This window comes from Rhinoderma darwinii, unplaced genomic scaffold (genome assembly GCF_050947455.1).
Source record: "Rhinoderma darwinii isolate aRhiDar2 unplaced genomic scaffold, aRhiDar2.hap1 Scaffold_4030, whole genome shotgun sequence".
NCBI lineage: Eukaryota > Metazoa > Chordata > Amphibia > Anura > Rhinodermatidae > Rhinoderma > Rhinoderma darwinii.
Genome location: NW_027463621.1, coordinates 38,869 through 52,804, shown reverse-complemented (window position 1 = coordinate 52,804; position 13,936 = coordinate 38,869). Strand labels below are relative to the sequence as shown.

The 13,936-nt window shown below is 47.6% G+C and overlaps 10 non-coding genes across 10 annotated transcripts; all 10 read left to right on the top strand.

The window, feature by feature from the left end:
* Positions 1-130: 130 nt before the first annotated feature.
* Positions 131-321, top strand: LOC142709042 (U2 spliceosomal RNA). Its single transcript, XR_012868950.1, has one exon. It is a non-coding gene; the product is annotated as a U2 spliceosomal RNA (small nuclear RNA).
* Positions 322-1,578: 1,257 nt separating this feature from the next.
* Positions 1,579-1,769, top strand: LOC142709057 (U2 spliceosomal RNA). The gene has a single exon (XR_012868964.1). It is a non-coding gene; the product is annotated as a U2 spliceosomal RNA (small nuclear RNA).
* Positions 1,770-3,069: 1,300 nt separating this feature from the next.
* On the top strand, positions 3,070-3,260 carry LOC142709040 (U2 spliceosomal RNA). Its single transcript, XR_012868949.1, has one exon. It is a non-coding gene; the product is annotated as a U2 spliceosomal RNA (small nuclear RNA).
* Positions 3,261-4,560: 1,300 nt separating this feature from the next.
* Positions 4,561-4,751, top strand: LOC142709039 (U2 spliceosomal RNA). Its single transcript, XR_012868948.1, has one exon. It is a non-coding gene; the product is annotated as a U2 spliceosomal RNA (small nuclear RNA).
* A 1,304-nt stretch (positions 4,752-6,055) lies between these two features.
* LOC142709045 (U2 spliceosomal RNA) lies at positions 6,056-6,246 on the top strand. The gene has a single exon (XR_012868953.1). It is a non-coding gene; the product is annotated as a U2 spliceosomal RNA (small nuclear RNA).
* A 1,292-nt stretch (positions 6,247-7,538) lies between these two features.
* Positions 7,539-7,729, top strand: LOC142709010 (U2 spliceosomal RNA). Its single transcript, XR_012868921.1, has one exon. It is a non-coding gene; the product is annotated as a U2 spliceosomal RNA (small nuclear RNA).
* A 1,268-nt stretch (positions 7,730-8,997) lies between these two features.
* On the top strand, positions 8,998-9,188 carry LOC142709038 (U2 spliceosomal RNA). Its single transcript, XR_012868947.1, has one exon. It is a non-coding gene; the product is annotated as a U2 spliceosomal RNA (small nuclear RNA).
* Positions 9,189-10,484: 1,296 nt separating this feature from the next.
* On the top strand, positions 10,485-10,675 carry LOC142709037 (U2 spliceosomal RNA). The gene has a single exon (XR_012868946.1). It is a non-coding gene; the product is annotated as a U2 spliceosomal RNA (small nuclear RNA).
* Positions 10,676-11,975: 1,300 nt separating this feature from the next.
* Positions 11,976-12,166, top strand: LOC142709007 (U2 spliceosomal RNA). The gene has a single exon (XR_012868919.1). It is a non-coding gene; the product is annotated as a U2 spliceosomal RNA (small nuclear RNA).
* A 1,264-nt stretch (positions 12,167-13,430) lies between these two features.
* On the top strand, positions 13,431-13,621 carry LOC142709036 (U2 spliceosomal RNA). Its single transcript, XR_012868945.1, has one exon. It is a non-coding gene; the product is annotated as a U2 spliceosomal RNA (small nuclear RNA).
* Positions 13,622-13,936: the final 315 nt, after the last annotated feature.

Here is a 13,936-nt window from a genome sequence, read left to right as displayed (position 1 = left end):
CACCTCCCGTGTAGCTGTGAGTGTGTGAGCCTGCAGGGCCCCATGGAATTGCCTAGAAGTAGGCTGAATCGCTGCAAGGGCTGAACAGCAGTATCGGGCAGGCTCGGGCAACGCGCGGCCCGTTCGGGTTATCGCTTCTCGGCCTTTTGGCTAAGATCAAGTGTAGTATCTGTTCTTATCAGTTTAATATCTGATACGTCCCCTATCTGGGGACCATATATTAAATGGATTTTTAGAACAGGGAGATGGAAATAGAGCTTGCTCTGTCCACTCCACGCATTGACCTGGTATTGCAGTATTTCCAGGACCGGTGCACCCTTTCCTTATGTGTTGACTAAAAGCAGATTCCAAAAGTGTTTTTTGTCTTTGCTATTGTTTCTGTCTTTCTGAAGGGATCTCCCCTTTTAATCCCATTATTTCAACACCTGTTGGACAATGCATGAGTGATAATGAGCTCATTGATTAAATGCAATTAATGAATAGATTGCCACCTCTTGTTGTGTGTCGTCTGTGTTTCTGTGTTTCCGGCATTTCACATTGGAACACCTCATTCACCTTCCTTGTCTTCTCTCCGCCCTCCCTTTTAGGTAAGTTAAAGAGCTGCACCTGAGCCAGCCACTGATTGATTGATTGATTGATTGATTGATTGATTGATTGATTGATTGATGCAGCACAACAGTCAAATAGTGGAGTGGAGTAGGGGAACAGCAAACAGCCAATAAAGCAGCCCGCCCGCTCGCCTGCCCGCCACAATGGACCTACCTGTGTACACTAGATGGATGTGATGGAATGTACTGTCGTCCCTACATTTCAAGAAGAAGTAAGAATTGCAGTTGCAACAAAGCCTTGCTTGCCTACAAAGAGAGCAGCAATTTGGATTTGTTACTATGTTACCTAGAAGAATAACAAACTGTGCAAGGATGGAGGTTGTAGGAGCAAGGAGAAGTTGTCTGTAAAGTTGGTGGATGCCTATTTTCCATTTTGCAGTCCCTTGTCTCCCTCTTGTGGCCTCCTGGAGGCAACTAGCTGTGCAAAAAAAAGACAGCCTGGCGGCCGGCTGTTGCAGTGTTGCCCTCTCAGGCAACACTGAGTGACTGACTGAGCCTCACCGTCTTATATAAAGTTCAGACGGAACTTTGCACGTGTCATAGTGGAGCCCTCAGGATTCCAGAGCCAGCTTTCTGACATCATAATGGGGCCTCAGAGATAAAAGCCTGGGCCCAGGCAGTGTTGGTCAGTGCTGCTCAGCAGGCAGCACTGGACTGGACTGGATTACAGCTGATACAAGGTGTGAAGGAACAAGGGGTGGCTGTGGGCATGCACTTGCTGCCGCTGCCAGTGTTTATCTGCATGGCAGCAGGGCATTTGGGCGTTGCCAGGAAGGCGTTTTTATGTAGATTCCTCCTCTTTCAGCACTGCATTGTGGTGCAAGCAAAAGAAGCAAATCCTGTCTGGCTTCTAGCTGTGAGTGTGTGAGCCTGCAGGGCCCCATGGAATTGCCTAGAAGTAGGCTGAATCGCTGCAAGGGCTGAACAGCAGTATCGGGCAGGCTCGGGCAACGCGCGGCCCGTTCGGGTTATCGCTTCTCGGCCTTTTGGCTAAGATCAAGTGTAGTATCTGTTCTTATCAGTTTAATATCTGATACGTCCCCTATCTGGGGACCATATATTAAATGGATTTTTAGAACGGGGAGATGGAACTAGAGCTTGCTCTGTCCACTCCACGCATTGACCTGGTATTGCAGTATTTCCAGGACCGGTGCACCCTTTCCTTATGTGTTGACTAAAAGCAGATTCCAAAAGTGTTTTTTGTCTTTGCTATTGTTTCTGTCTTTCTGAAGGGATCTCCCCTTTTAATCCCATTATTTCAACACCTGTTGGACAATGCATGAGTGATAATGAGCTCATTGATTAAATGCAATTAATGAATAGATTGCCACCTCTTGTTGTGTGTCGTCTGTGTTTCTGTGTTTCCGGCATTTCACATTGGAACACCTCATTCACCTTCCTTGTCTTCTCTCCGCCCTCCCTTTTAGGTAAGTTAAAGAGCTGCACCTGAGCCAGCCACTGATTGATTGATTGATTGATTGATTGATTGATTGATTGATTGATTGATTGATTGATTGATTGATGCAGCACAACAGTCAAATAGTGGAGTGGAGTAGGGGAACAGCAAACAGCCAATAAAGCAGCCCGCCCGCTCGCCTGCCCGCCACAATGGACCTACCTGTGTACACTAGATGGATGTGATGGAATGTACTGTCGTCCCTACATTTCAAGAAGAAGTAAGAATTGCAGTTGCAACAAAGCCTTGCTTGCCTACAAAGAGAGCAGCAATTTGGATTTGTTACTATGTTACCTAGAAGAATAACAAACTGTGCAAGGATGGAGGTTGTAGGAGCAAGGAGAAGTTGTCTGTAAAGTTGGTGGATGCCTATTTTCCATTTTGCAGTCCCTTGTCTCCCTCTTGTGGCCTCCTGGAGGCAACTAGCTGTGCAAAAAAAAGACAGCCTGGCGGCCGGCTGTTGCAGTGTTGCCCTCTCAGGCAACACTGAGTGACTGACTGAGCCTCACCGTCTTATATAAAGTTCAGACGGAACTTTGCACGTGTCATAGTGGAGCCCTCAGGATTCCAGAGCCAGCTTTCTGACATCATAATGGGGCCTCAGAGATAAAAGCCTGGGCCCAGGCAGTGTTGGTCAGTGCTGCTCAGCAGGCAGCACTGGACTGGACTGGATTACAGCTGATACAAGGTGTGAAGGAACAAGGGGTGGCTGTGGGCATGCACTTGCTGCCGCTGCCAGTGTTTATCTGCATGGCAGCAGGGCATTTGGGCGTTGCCAGGAAGGCGTTTTTATGTAGATTCCTCCTCTTTCAGCACTGCATTGTGGTGCAAGCAAAAGAAGCAAATCCTGTCTGGCTTCCTCTCCGGCCTTTATTCACCTCCCGTGTAGCTGTGAGTGTGTGAGCCTGCAGGGCCCCATGGAATTGCCTAGAAGTAGGCTGAATCGCTGCAAGGGCTGAACAGCAGTATCGGGCAGGCTCGGGCAACGCGCGGCCCGTTCGGGTTATCGCTTCTCGGCCTTTTGGCTAAGATCAAGTGTAGTATCTGTTCTTATCAGTTTAATATCTGATACGTCCCCTATCTGGGGACCATATATTAAATGGATTTTTAGAACAGGGAGATGGAAATAGAGCTTGCTCTGTCCACTCCACGCATTGACCTGGTATTGCAGTATTTCCAGGACCGGTGCACCCTTTCCTTATGTGTTGACTAAAAGCAGATTCCAAAAGTGTTTTTTGTCTTTGCTATTGTTTCTGTCTTTCTGAAGGGATCTCCCCTTTTAATCCCATTATTTCAACACCTGTTGGACAATGCATGAGTGATAATGAGCTCATTGATTAAATGCAATTAATGAATAGATTGCCACCTCTTGTTGTGTGTCGTCTGTGTTTCTGTGTTTCCGGCATTTCACATTGGAACACCTCATTCACCTTCCTTGTCTTCTCTCCGCCCTCCCTTTTAGGTAAGTTAAAGAGCTGCACCTGAGCCAGCCACTGATTGATTGATTGATTGATTGATTGATTGATTGATTGATTGATTGATTGATTGATTGATTGATGCAGCACAACAGTCAAATAGTGGAGTGGAGTAGGGGAACAGCAAACAGCCAATAAAGCAGCCCGCCCGCTCGCCTGCCCGCCACAATGGACCTACCTGTGTACACTAGATGGATGTGATGGAATGTACTGTCGTCCCTACATTTCAAGAAGAAGTAAGAATTGCAGTTGCAACAAAACCTTGCTTGCCTACAAAGAGAGCAGCAATTTGGATTTGTTACTATGTTACCTAGAAGAATAACAAACTGTGCAAGGATGGAGGTTGTAGGAGCAAGGAGAAGTTGTCTGTAAAGTTGGTGGATGCCTATTTTCCATTTTGCAGTCCCTTGTCTCCCTCTTGTGGCCTCCTGGAGGCAACTAGCTGTGCAAAAAAAAGACAGCCTGGCGGCCGGCTGTTGCAGTGTTGCCCTCTCAGGCAACACTGAGTGACTGACTGAGCCTCACCGTCTTATATAAAGTTCAGACGGAACTTTGCACGTGTCATAGTGGAGCCCTCAGGATTCCAGAGCCAGCTTTCTGACATCATAATGGGGCCTCAGAGATAAAAGCCTGGGCCCAGGCAGTGTTGGTCAGTGCTGCTCAGCAGGCAGCACTGGACTGGACTGGATTACAGCTGATACAAGGTGTGAAGGAACAAGGGGTGGCTGTGGGCATGCACTTGCTGCCGCTGCCAGTGTTTATCTGCATGGCAGCAGGGCATTTGGGCGTTGCCAGGAAGGCGTTTTTATGTAGATTCCTCCTCTTTCAGCACTGCATTGTGGTGCAAGCAAAAGAAGCAAATCCTGTCTGGCTTCCTCTCCGGCCTTTATTCACCTCCCGTGTAGCTGTGAGTGTGTGAGCCTGCAGGGCCCCATGGAATTGCCTAGAAGTAGGCTGAATCGCTGCAAGGGCTGAACAGCAGTATCGGGCAGGCTCGGGCAACGCGCGGCCCGTTCGGGTTATCGCTTCTCGGCCTTTTGGCTAAGATCAAGTGTAGTATCTGTTCTTATCAGTTTAATATCTGATACGTCCCCTATCTGGGGACCATATATTAAATGGATTTTTAGAACAGGGAGATGGAAATAGAGCTTGCTCTGTCCACTCCACGCATTGACCTGGTATTGCAGTATTTCCAGGACCGGTGCACCCTTTCCTTATGTGTTGACTAAAAGCAGATTCCAAAAGTGTTTTTTGTCTTTGCTATTGTTTCTGTCTTTCTGAAGGGATCTCCCCTTTTAATCCCATTATTTCAACACCTGTTGGACAATGCATGAGTGATAATGAGCTCATTGATTAAATGCAATTAATGAATAGATTGCCACCTCTTGTTGTGTGTCGTCTGTGTTTCTGTGTTTCCGGCATTTCACATTGGAACACCTCATTCACCTTCCTTGTCTTCTCTCCGCCCTCCCTTTTAGGTAAGTTAAAGAGCTGCACCTGAGCCAGCCACTGATTGATTGATTGATTGATTGATTGATTGATTGATTGATTGATTGATTGATTGATTGATTGATTGATGCAGCACAACAGTCAAATAGTGGAGTGGAGTAGGGGAACAGCAAACAGCCAATAAAGCAGCCCGCCCGCTCGCCTGCCCGCCACAATGGACCTACCTGTGTACACTAGATGGATGTGATGGAATGTACTGTCGTCCCTACATTTCAAGAAGAAGTAAGAATTGCAGTTGCAACAAAGCCTTGCTTGCCTACAAAGAGAGCAGCAATTTGGATTTGTTACTATGTTACCTAGAAGAATAACAAACTGTGCAAGGATGGAGGTTGTAGGAGCAAGGAGAAGTTGTCTGTAAAGTTGGTGGATGCCTATTTTCCATTTTGCAGTCCCTTGTCTCCCTCTTGTGGCCTCCTGGAGGCAACTAGCTGTGCAAAAAAAAGACAGCCTGGCGGCCGGCTGTTGCAGTGTTGCCCTCTCAGGCAACACTGAGTGACTGACTGAGCCTCACCGTCTTATATAAAGTTCAGACGGAACTTTGCACGTGTCATAGTGGAGCCCTCAGGATTCCAGAGCCAGCTTTCTGACATCATAATGGGGCCTCAGAGATAAAAGCCTGGGCCCAGGCAGTGTTGGTCAGTGCTGCTCAGCAGGCAGCACTGGACTGGACTGGATTACAGCTGATACAAGGTGTGAAGGAACAAGGGGTGGCTGTGGGCATGCACTTGCTGCCGCTGCCAGTGTTTATCTGCATGGCAGCAGGGCATTTGGGCGTTGCCAGGAAGGCGTTTTTATGTAGATTCCTCCTCTTTCAGCACTGCATTGTGGTGCAAGCAAAAGAAGCAAATCCTGTCTGGCTTCCTCTCCGGCCTTTATTCACCTCCCGTGTAGCTGTGAGTGTGTGAGCCTGCAGGGCCCCATGGAATTGCCTAGAAGTAGGCTGAATCGCTGCAAGGGCTGAACAGCAGTATCGGGCAGGCTCGGGCAACGCGCGGCCCGTTCGGGTTATCGCTTCTCGGCCTTTTGGCTAAGATCAAGTGTAGTATCTGTTCTTATCAGTTTAATATCTGATACGTCCCCTATCTGGGGACCATATATTAAATGGATTTTTAGAACGGGGAGATGGAACTAGAGCTTGCTCTGTCCACTCCACGCATTGACCTGGTATTGCAGTATTTCCAGGACCGGTGCACCCTTTCCTTATGTGTTGACTAAAAGCAGATTCCAAAAGTGTTTTTTGTCTTTGCTATTGTTTCTGTCTTTCTGAAGGGATCTCCCCTTTTAATCCCATTATTTCAACACCTGTTGGACAATGCATGAGTGATAATGAGCTCATTGATTAAATGCAATTAATGAATAGATTGCCACCTCTTGTTGTGTGTCGTCTGTGTTTCTGTGTTTCCGGCATTTCACATTGGAACACCTCATTCACCTTCCTTGTCTTCTCTCCGCCCTCCCTTTTAGGTAAGTTAAAGAGCTGCACCTGAGCCAGCCACTGATTGATTGATTGATTGATTGATTGATTGATTGATTGATTGATTGATTGATTGATGCAGCACAACAGTCAAATAGTGGAGTGGAGTAGGGGAACAGCAAACAGCCAATAAAGCAGCCCGCCCGCTCGCCTGCCCGCCACAATGGACCTACCTGTGTACACTAGATGGATGTGATGGAATGTACTGTCGTCCCTACATTTCAAGAAGAAGTAAGAATTGCAGTTGCAACAAAGCCTTGCTTGCCTACAAAGAGAGCAGCAATTTGGATTTGTTACTATGTTACCTAGAAGAATAACAAACTGTGCAAGGATGGAGGTTGTAGGAGCAAGGAGAAGTTGTCTGTAAAGTTGGTGGATGCCTATTTTCCATTTTGCAGTCCCTTGTCTCCCTCTTGTGGCCTCCTGGAGGCAACTAGCTGTGCAAAAAAAAGACAGCCTGGCGGCCGGCTGTTGCAGTGTTGCCCTCTCAGGCAACACTGAGTGACTGACTGAGCCTCACCGTCTTATATAAAGTTCAGACGGAACTTTGCACGTGTCATAGTGGAGCCCTCAGGATTCCAGAGCCAGCTTTCTGACATCATAATGGGGCCTCAGAGATAAAAGCCTGGGCCCAGGCAGTGTTGGTCAGTGCTGCTCAGCAGGCAGCACTGGACTGGACTGGATTACAGCTGATACAAGGTGTGAAGGAACAAGGGGTGGCTGTGGGCATGCACTTGCTGCCGCTGCCAGTGTTTATCTGCATGGCAGCAGGGCATTTGGGCGTTGCCAGGAAGGCGTTTTTATGTAGATTCCTCCTCTTTCAGCACTGCATTGTGGTGCAAGCAAAAGAAGCAAATCCTGTCTGGCTTCCTCTCCGGCCTTTATTCACCTCCCGTGTAGCTGTGAGTGTGTGAGCCTGCAGGGCCCCATGGAATTGCCTAGAAGTAGGCTGAATCGCTGCAAGGGCTGAACAGCAGTATCGGGCAGGCTCGGGCAACGCGCGGCCCGTTCGGGTTATCGCTTCTCGGCCTTTTGGCTAAGATCAAGTGTAGTATCTGTTCTTATCAGTTTAATATCTGATACGTCCCCTATCTGGGGACCATATATTAAATGGATTTTTAGAACAGGGAGATGGAAATAGAGCTTGCTCTGTCCACTCCACGCATTGACCTGGTATTGCAGTATTTCCTTATGTGTTGACTAAAAGCAGATTCCAAAAGTGTTTTTTGTCTTTGCTATTGTTTCTGTCTTTCTGAAGGGATCTCCCCTTTTAATCCCATTATTTCAACACCTGTTGGACAATGCATGAGTGATAATGAGCTCATTGATTAAATGCAATTAATGAATAGATTGCCACCTCTTGTTGTGTGTCGTCTGTGTTTCTGTGTTTCCGGCATTTCACATTGGAACACCTCATTCACCTTCCTTGTCTTCTCTCCGCCCTCCCTTTTAGGTAAGTTAAAGAGCTGCACCTGAGCCAGCCACTGATTGATTGATTGATTGATTGATTGATTGATTGATTGATTGATTGATTGATGCAGCACAACAGTCAAATAGTGGAGTGGAGTAGGGGAACAGCAAACAGCCAATAAAGCAGCCCGCCCGCTCGCCTGCCCGCCACAATGGACCTACCTGTGTACACTAGATGGATGTGATGGAATGTACTGTCGTCCCTACATTTCAAGAAGAAGTAAGAATTGCAGTTGCAACAAAGCCTTGCTTGCCTACAAAGAGAGCAGCAATTTGGATTTGTTACTATGTTACCTAGAAGAATAACAAACTGTGCAAGGATGGAGGTTGTAGGAGCAAGGAGAAGTTGTCTGTAAAGTTGGTGGATGCCTATTTTCCATTTTGCAGTCCCTTGTCTCCCTCTTGTGGCCTCCTGGAGGCAACTAGCTGTGCAAAAAAAAGACAGCCTGGCGGCCGGCTGTTGCAGTGTTGCCCTCTCAGGCAACACTGAGTGACTGACTGAGCCTCACCGTCTTATATAAAGTTCAGACGGAACTTTGCACGTGTCATAGTGGAGCCCTCAGGATTCCAGAGCCAGCTTTCTGACATCATAATGGGGCCTCAGAGATAAAAGCCTGGGCCCAGGCAGTGTTGGTCAGTGCTGCTCAGCAGGCAGCACTGGACTGGACTGGATTACAGCTGATACAAGGTGTGAAGGAACAAGGGGTGGCTGTGGGCATGCACTTGCTGCCGCTGCCAGTGTTTATCTGCATGGCAGCAGGGCATTTGGGCGTTGCCAGGAAGGCGTTTTTATGTAGATTCCTCCTCTTTCAGCACTGCATTGTGGTGCAAGCAAAAGAAGCAAATCCTGTCTGGCTTCCTCTCCGGCCTTTATTCACCTCCCGTGTAGCTGTGAGTGTGTGAGCCTGCAGGGCCCCATGGAATTGCCTAGAAGTAGGCTGAATCGCTGCAAGGGCTGAACAGCAGTATCGGGCAGGCTCGGGCAACGCGCGGCCCGTTCGGGTTATCGCTTCTCGGCCTTTTGGCTAAGATCAAGTGTAGTATCTGTTCTTATCAGTTTAATATCTGATACGTCCCCTATCTGGGGACCATATATTAAATGGATTTTTAGAACAGGGAGATGGAAATAGAGCTTGCTCTGTCCACTCCACGCATTGACCTGGTATTGCAGTATTTCCAGGACCGGTGCACCCTTTCCTTATGTGTTGACTAAAAGCAGATTCCAAAAGTGTTTTTTGTCTTTGCTATTGTTTCTGTCTTTCTGAAGGGATCTCCCCTTTTAATCCCATTATTTCAACACCTGTTGGACAATGCATGAGTGATAATGAGCTCATTGATTAAATGCAATTAATGAATAGATTGCCACCTCTTGTTGTGTGTCGTCTGTGTTTCTGTGTTTCCGGCATTTCACATTGGAACACCTCATTCACCTTCCTTGTCTTCTCTCCGCCCTCCCTTTTAGGTAAGTTAAAGAGCTGCACCTGAGCCAGCCACTGATTGATTGATTGATTGATTGATTGATTGATTGATTGATTGATTGATTGATTGATTGATGCAGCACAACAGTCAAATAGTGGAGTGGAGTAGGGGAACAGCAAACAGCCAATAAAGCAGCCCGCCCGCTCGCCTGCCCGCCACAATGGACCTACCTGTGTACACTAGATGGATGTGATGGAATGTACTGTCGTCCCTACATTTCAAGAAGAAGTAAGAATTGCAGTTGCAACAAAGCCTTGCTTGCCTACAAAGAGAGCAGCAATTTGGATTTGTTACTATGTTACCTAGAAGAATAACAAACTGTGCAAGGATGGAGGTTGTAGGAGCAAGGAGAAGTTGTCTGTAAAGTTGGTGGATGCCTATTTTCCATTTTGCAGTCCCTTGTCTCCCTCTTGTGGCCTCCTGGAGGCAACTAGCTGTGCAAAAAAAAGACAGCCTGGCGGCCGGCTGTTGCAGTGTTGCCCTCTCAGGCAACACTGAGTGACTGACTGAGCCTCACCGTCTTATATAAAGTTCAGACGGAACTTTGCACGTGTCATAGTGGAGCCCTCAGGATTCCAGAGCCAGCTTTCTGACATCATAATGGGGCCTCAGAGATAAAAGCCTGGGCCCAGGCAGTGTTGGTCAGTGCTGCTCAGCAGGCAGCACTGGACTGGACTGGATTACAGCTGATACAAGGTGTGAAGGAACAAGGGGTGGCTGTGGGCATGCACTTGCTGCCGCTGCCAGTGTTTATCTGCATGGCAGCAGGGCATTTGGGCGTTGCCAGGAAGGCGTTTTTATGTAGATTCCTCCTCTTTCAGCACTGCATTGTGGTGCAAGCAAAAGAAGCAAATCCTGTCTGGCTTCCTCTCCGGCCTTTATTCACCTCCCGTGTAGCTGTGAGTGTGTGAGCCTGCAGGGCCCCATGGAATTGCCTAGAAGTAGGCTGAATCGCTGCAAGGGCTGAACAGCAGTATCGGGCAGGCTCGGGCAACGCGCGGCCCGTTCGGGTTATCGCTTCTCGGCCTTTTGGCTAAGATCAAGTGTAGTATCTGTTCTTATCAGTTTAATATCTGATACGTCCCCTATCTGGGGACCATATATTAAATGGATTTTTAGAACAGGGAGATGGAAATAGAGCTTGCTCTGTCCACTCCACGCATTGACCTGGTATTGCAGTATTTCCAGGACCGGTGCACCCTTTCCTTATGTGTTGACTAAAAGCAGATTCCAAAAGTGTTTTTTGTCTTTGCTATTGTTTCTGTCTTTCTGAAGGGATCTCCCCTTTTAATCCCATTATTTCAACACCTGTTGGACAATGCATGAGTGATAATGAGCTCATTGATTAAATGCAATTAATGAATAGATTGCCACCTCTTGTTGTGTGTCGTCTGTGTTTCTGTGTTTCCGGCATTTCACATTGGAACACCTCATTCACCTTCCTTGTCTTCTCTCCGCCCTCCCTTTTAGGTAAGTTAAAGAGCTGCACCTGAGCCAGCCACTGATTGATTGATTGATTGATTGATTGATTGATTGATTGATTGATTGATTGATTGATTGATTGATGCAGCACAACAGTCAAATAGTGGAGTGGAGTAGGGGAACAGCAAACAGCCAATAAAGCAGCCCGCCCGCTCGCCTGCCCGCCACAATGGACCTACCTGTGTACACTAGATGGATGTGATGGAATGTACTGTCGTCCCTACATTTCAAGAAGAAGTAAGAATTGCAGTTGCAACAAAGCCTTGCTTGCCTACAAAGAGAGCAGCAATTTGGATTTGTTACTATGTTACCTAGAAGAATAACAAACTGTGCAAGGATGGAGGTTGTAGGAGCAAGGAGAAGTTGTCTGTAAAGTTGGTGGATGCCTATTTTCCATTTTGCAGTCCCTTGTCTCCCTCTTGTGGCCTCCTGGAGGCAACTAGCTGTGCAAAAAAAAGACAGCCTGGCGGCCGGCTGTTGCAGTGTTGCCCTCTCAGGCAACACTGAGTGACTGACTGAGCCTCACCGTCTTATATAAAGTTCAGACGGAACTTTGCACGTGTCATAGTGGAGCCCTCAGGATTCCAGAGCCAGCTTTCTGACATCATAATGGGGCCTCAGAGATAAAAGCCTGGGCCCAGGCAGTGTTGGTCAGTGCTGCTCAGCAGGCAGCACTGGACTGGACTGGATTACAGCTGATACAAGGTGTGAAGGAACAAGGGGTGGCTGTGGGCATGCACTTGCTGCCGCTGCCAGTGTTTATCTGCATGGCAGCAGGGCATTTGGGCGTTGCCAGGAAGGCGTTTTTATGTAGATTCCTCCTCTTTCAGCACTGCATTGTGGTGCAAGCAAAAGAAGCAAATCCTGTCTGGCTTCCTCTCCGGCCTTTATTCACCTCCCGTGTAGCTGTGAGTGTGTGAGCCTGCAGGGCCCCATGGAATTGCCTAGAAGTAGGCTGAATCGCTGCAAGGGCTGAACAGCAGTATCGGGCAGGCTCGGGCAACGCGCGGCCCGTTCGGGTTATCGCTTCTCGGCCTTTTGGCTAAGATCAAGTGTAGTATCTGTTCTTATCAGTTTAATATCTGATACGTCCCCTATCTGGGGACCATATATTAAATGGATTTTTAGAACAGGGAGATGGAAATAGAGCTTGCTCTGTCCACTCCACGCATTGACCTGGTATTGCAGTATTTCCTTATGTGTTGACTAAAAGCAGATTCCAAAAGTGTTTTTTGTCTTTGCTATTGTTTCTGTCTTTCTGAAGGGATCTCCCCTTTTAATCCCATTATTTCAACACCTGTTGGACAATGCATGAGTGATAATGAGCTCATTGATTAAATGCAATTAATGAATAGATTGCCACCTCTTGTTGTGTGTCGTCTGTGTTTCTGTGTTTCCGGCATTTCACATTGGAACACCTCATTCACCTTCCTTGTCTTCTCTCCGCCCTCCCTTTTAGGTAAGTTAAAGAGCTGCACCTGAGCCAGCCACTGATTGATTGATTGATTGATTGATTGATTGATTGATTGATTGATTGATGCAGCACAACAGTCAAATAGTGGAGTGGAGTAGGGGAACAGCAAACAGCCAATAAAGCAGCCCGCCCGCTCGCCTGCCCGCCACAATGGACCTACCTGTGTACACTAGATGGATGTGATGGAATGTACTGTCGTCCCTACATTTCAAGAAGAAGTAAGAATTGCAGTTGCAACAAAGCCTTGCTTGCCTACAAAGAGAGCAGCAATTTGGATTTGTTACTATGTTACCTAGAAGAATAACAAACTGTGCAAGGATGGAGGTTGTAGGAGCAAGGAGAAGTTGTCTGTAAAGTTGGTGGATGCCTATTTTCCATTTTGCAGTCCCTTGTCTCCCTCTTGTGGCCTCCTGGAGGCAACTAGCTGTGCAAAAAAAAGACAGCCTGGCGGCCGGCTGTTGCAGTGTTGCCCTCTCAGGCAACACTGAGTGACTGACTGAGCCTCACCGTCTTATATAAAGTTCAGACGGAACTTTGCACGTGTCATAGTGGAGCCCTCAGGATTCCAGAGCCAGCTTTCTGACATCATAATGGGGCCTCAGAGATAAAAGCCTGGGCCCAGGCAGTGTTGGTCAGTGCTGCTCAGCAGGCAGCACTGGACTGGACTGGATTACAGCTGATACAAGGTGTGAAGGAACAAGGGGTGGCTGTGGGCATGCACTTGCTGCCGCTGCCAGTGTTTATCTGCATGGCAGCAGGGCATTTGGGCGTTGCCAGGAAGGCGTTTTTATGTAGATTCCTCCTCTTTCAGCACTGCATTGTGGTGCAAGCAAAAGAAGCAAATCCTGTCTGGCTTCCTCTCCGGCCTTTATTCACCTCCCGTGTAGCTGTGAGTGTGTGAGCCTGCAGGGCCCCATGGAATTGCCTAGAAGTAGGCTGAATCGCTGCAAGGGCTGAACAGCAGTATCGGGCAGGCTCGGGCAACGCGCGGCCCGTTCGGGTTATCGCTTCTCGGCCTTTTGGCTAAGATCAAGTGTAGTATCTGTTCTTATCAGTTTAATATCTGATACGTCCCCTATCTGGGGACCATATATTAAATGGATTTTTAGAACAGGGAGATGGAAATAGAGCTTGCTCTGTCCACTCCACGCATTGACCTGGTATTGCAGTATTTCCAGGACCGGTGCACCCTTTCCTTATGTGTTGACTAAAAGCAGATTCCAAAAGTGTTTTTTGTCTTTGCTATTGTTTCTGTCTTTCTGAAGGGATCTCCCCTTTTAATCCCATTATTTCAACACCTGTTGGACAATGCATGAGTGATAATGAGCTCATTGATTAAATGCAATTAATGAATAGATTGCCACCTCTTGTTGTGTGTCGTCTGTGTTTCTGTGTTTCCGGCATTTCACATTGGAACACCTCATTCACCTTCCTTGTCTTCTCTCCGCCCTCCCTTTTAGGTAAGTTAAAGAGCTGCACCTGAGCCAGCCACTGATTGATTGATTGATT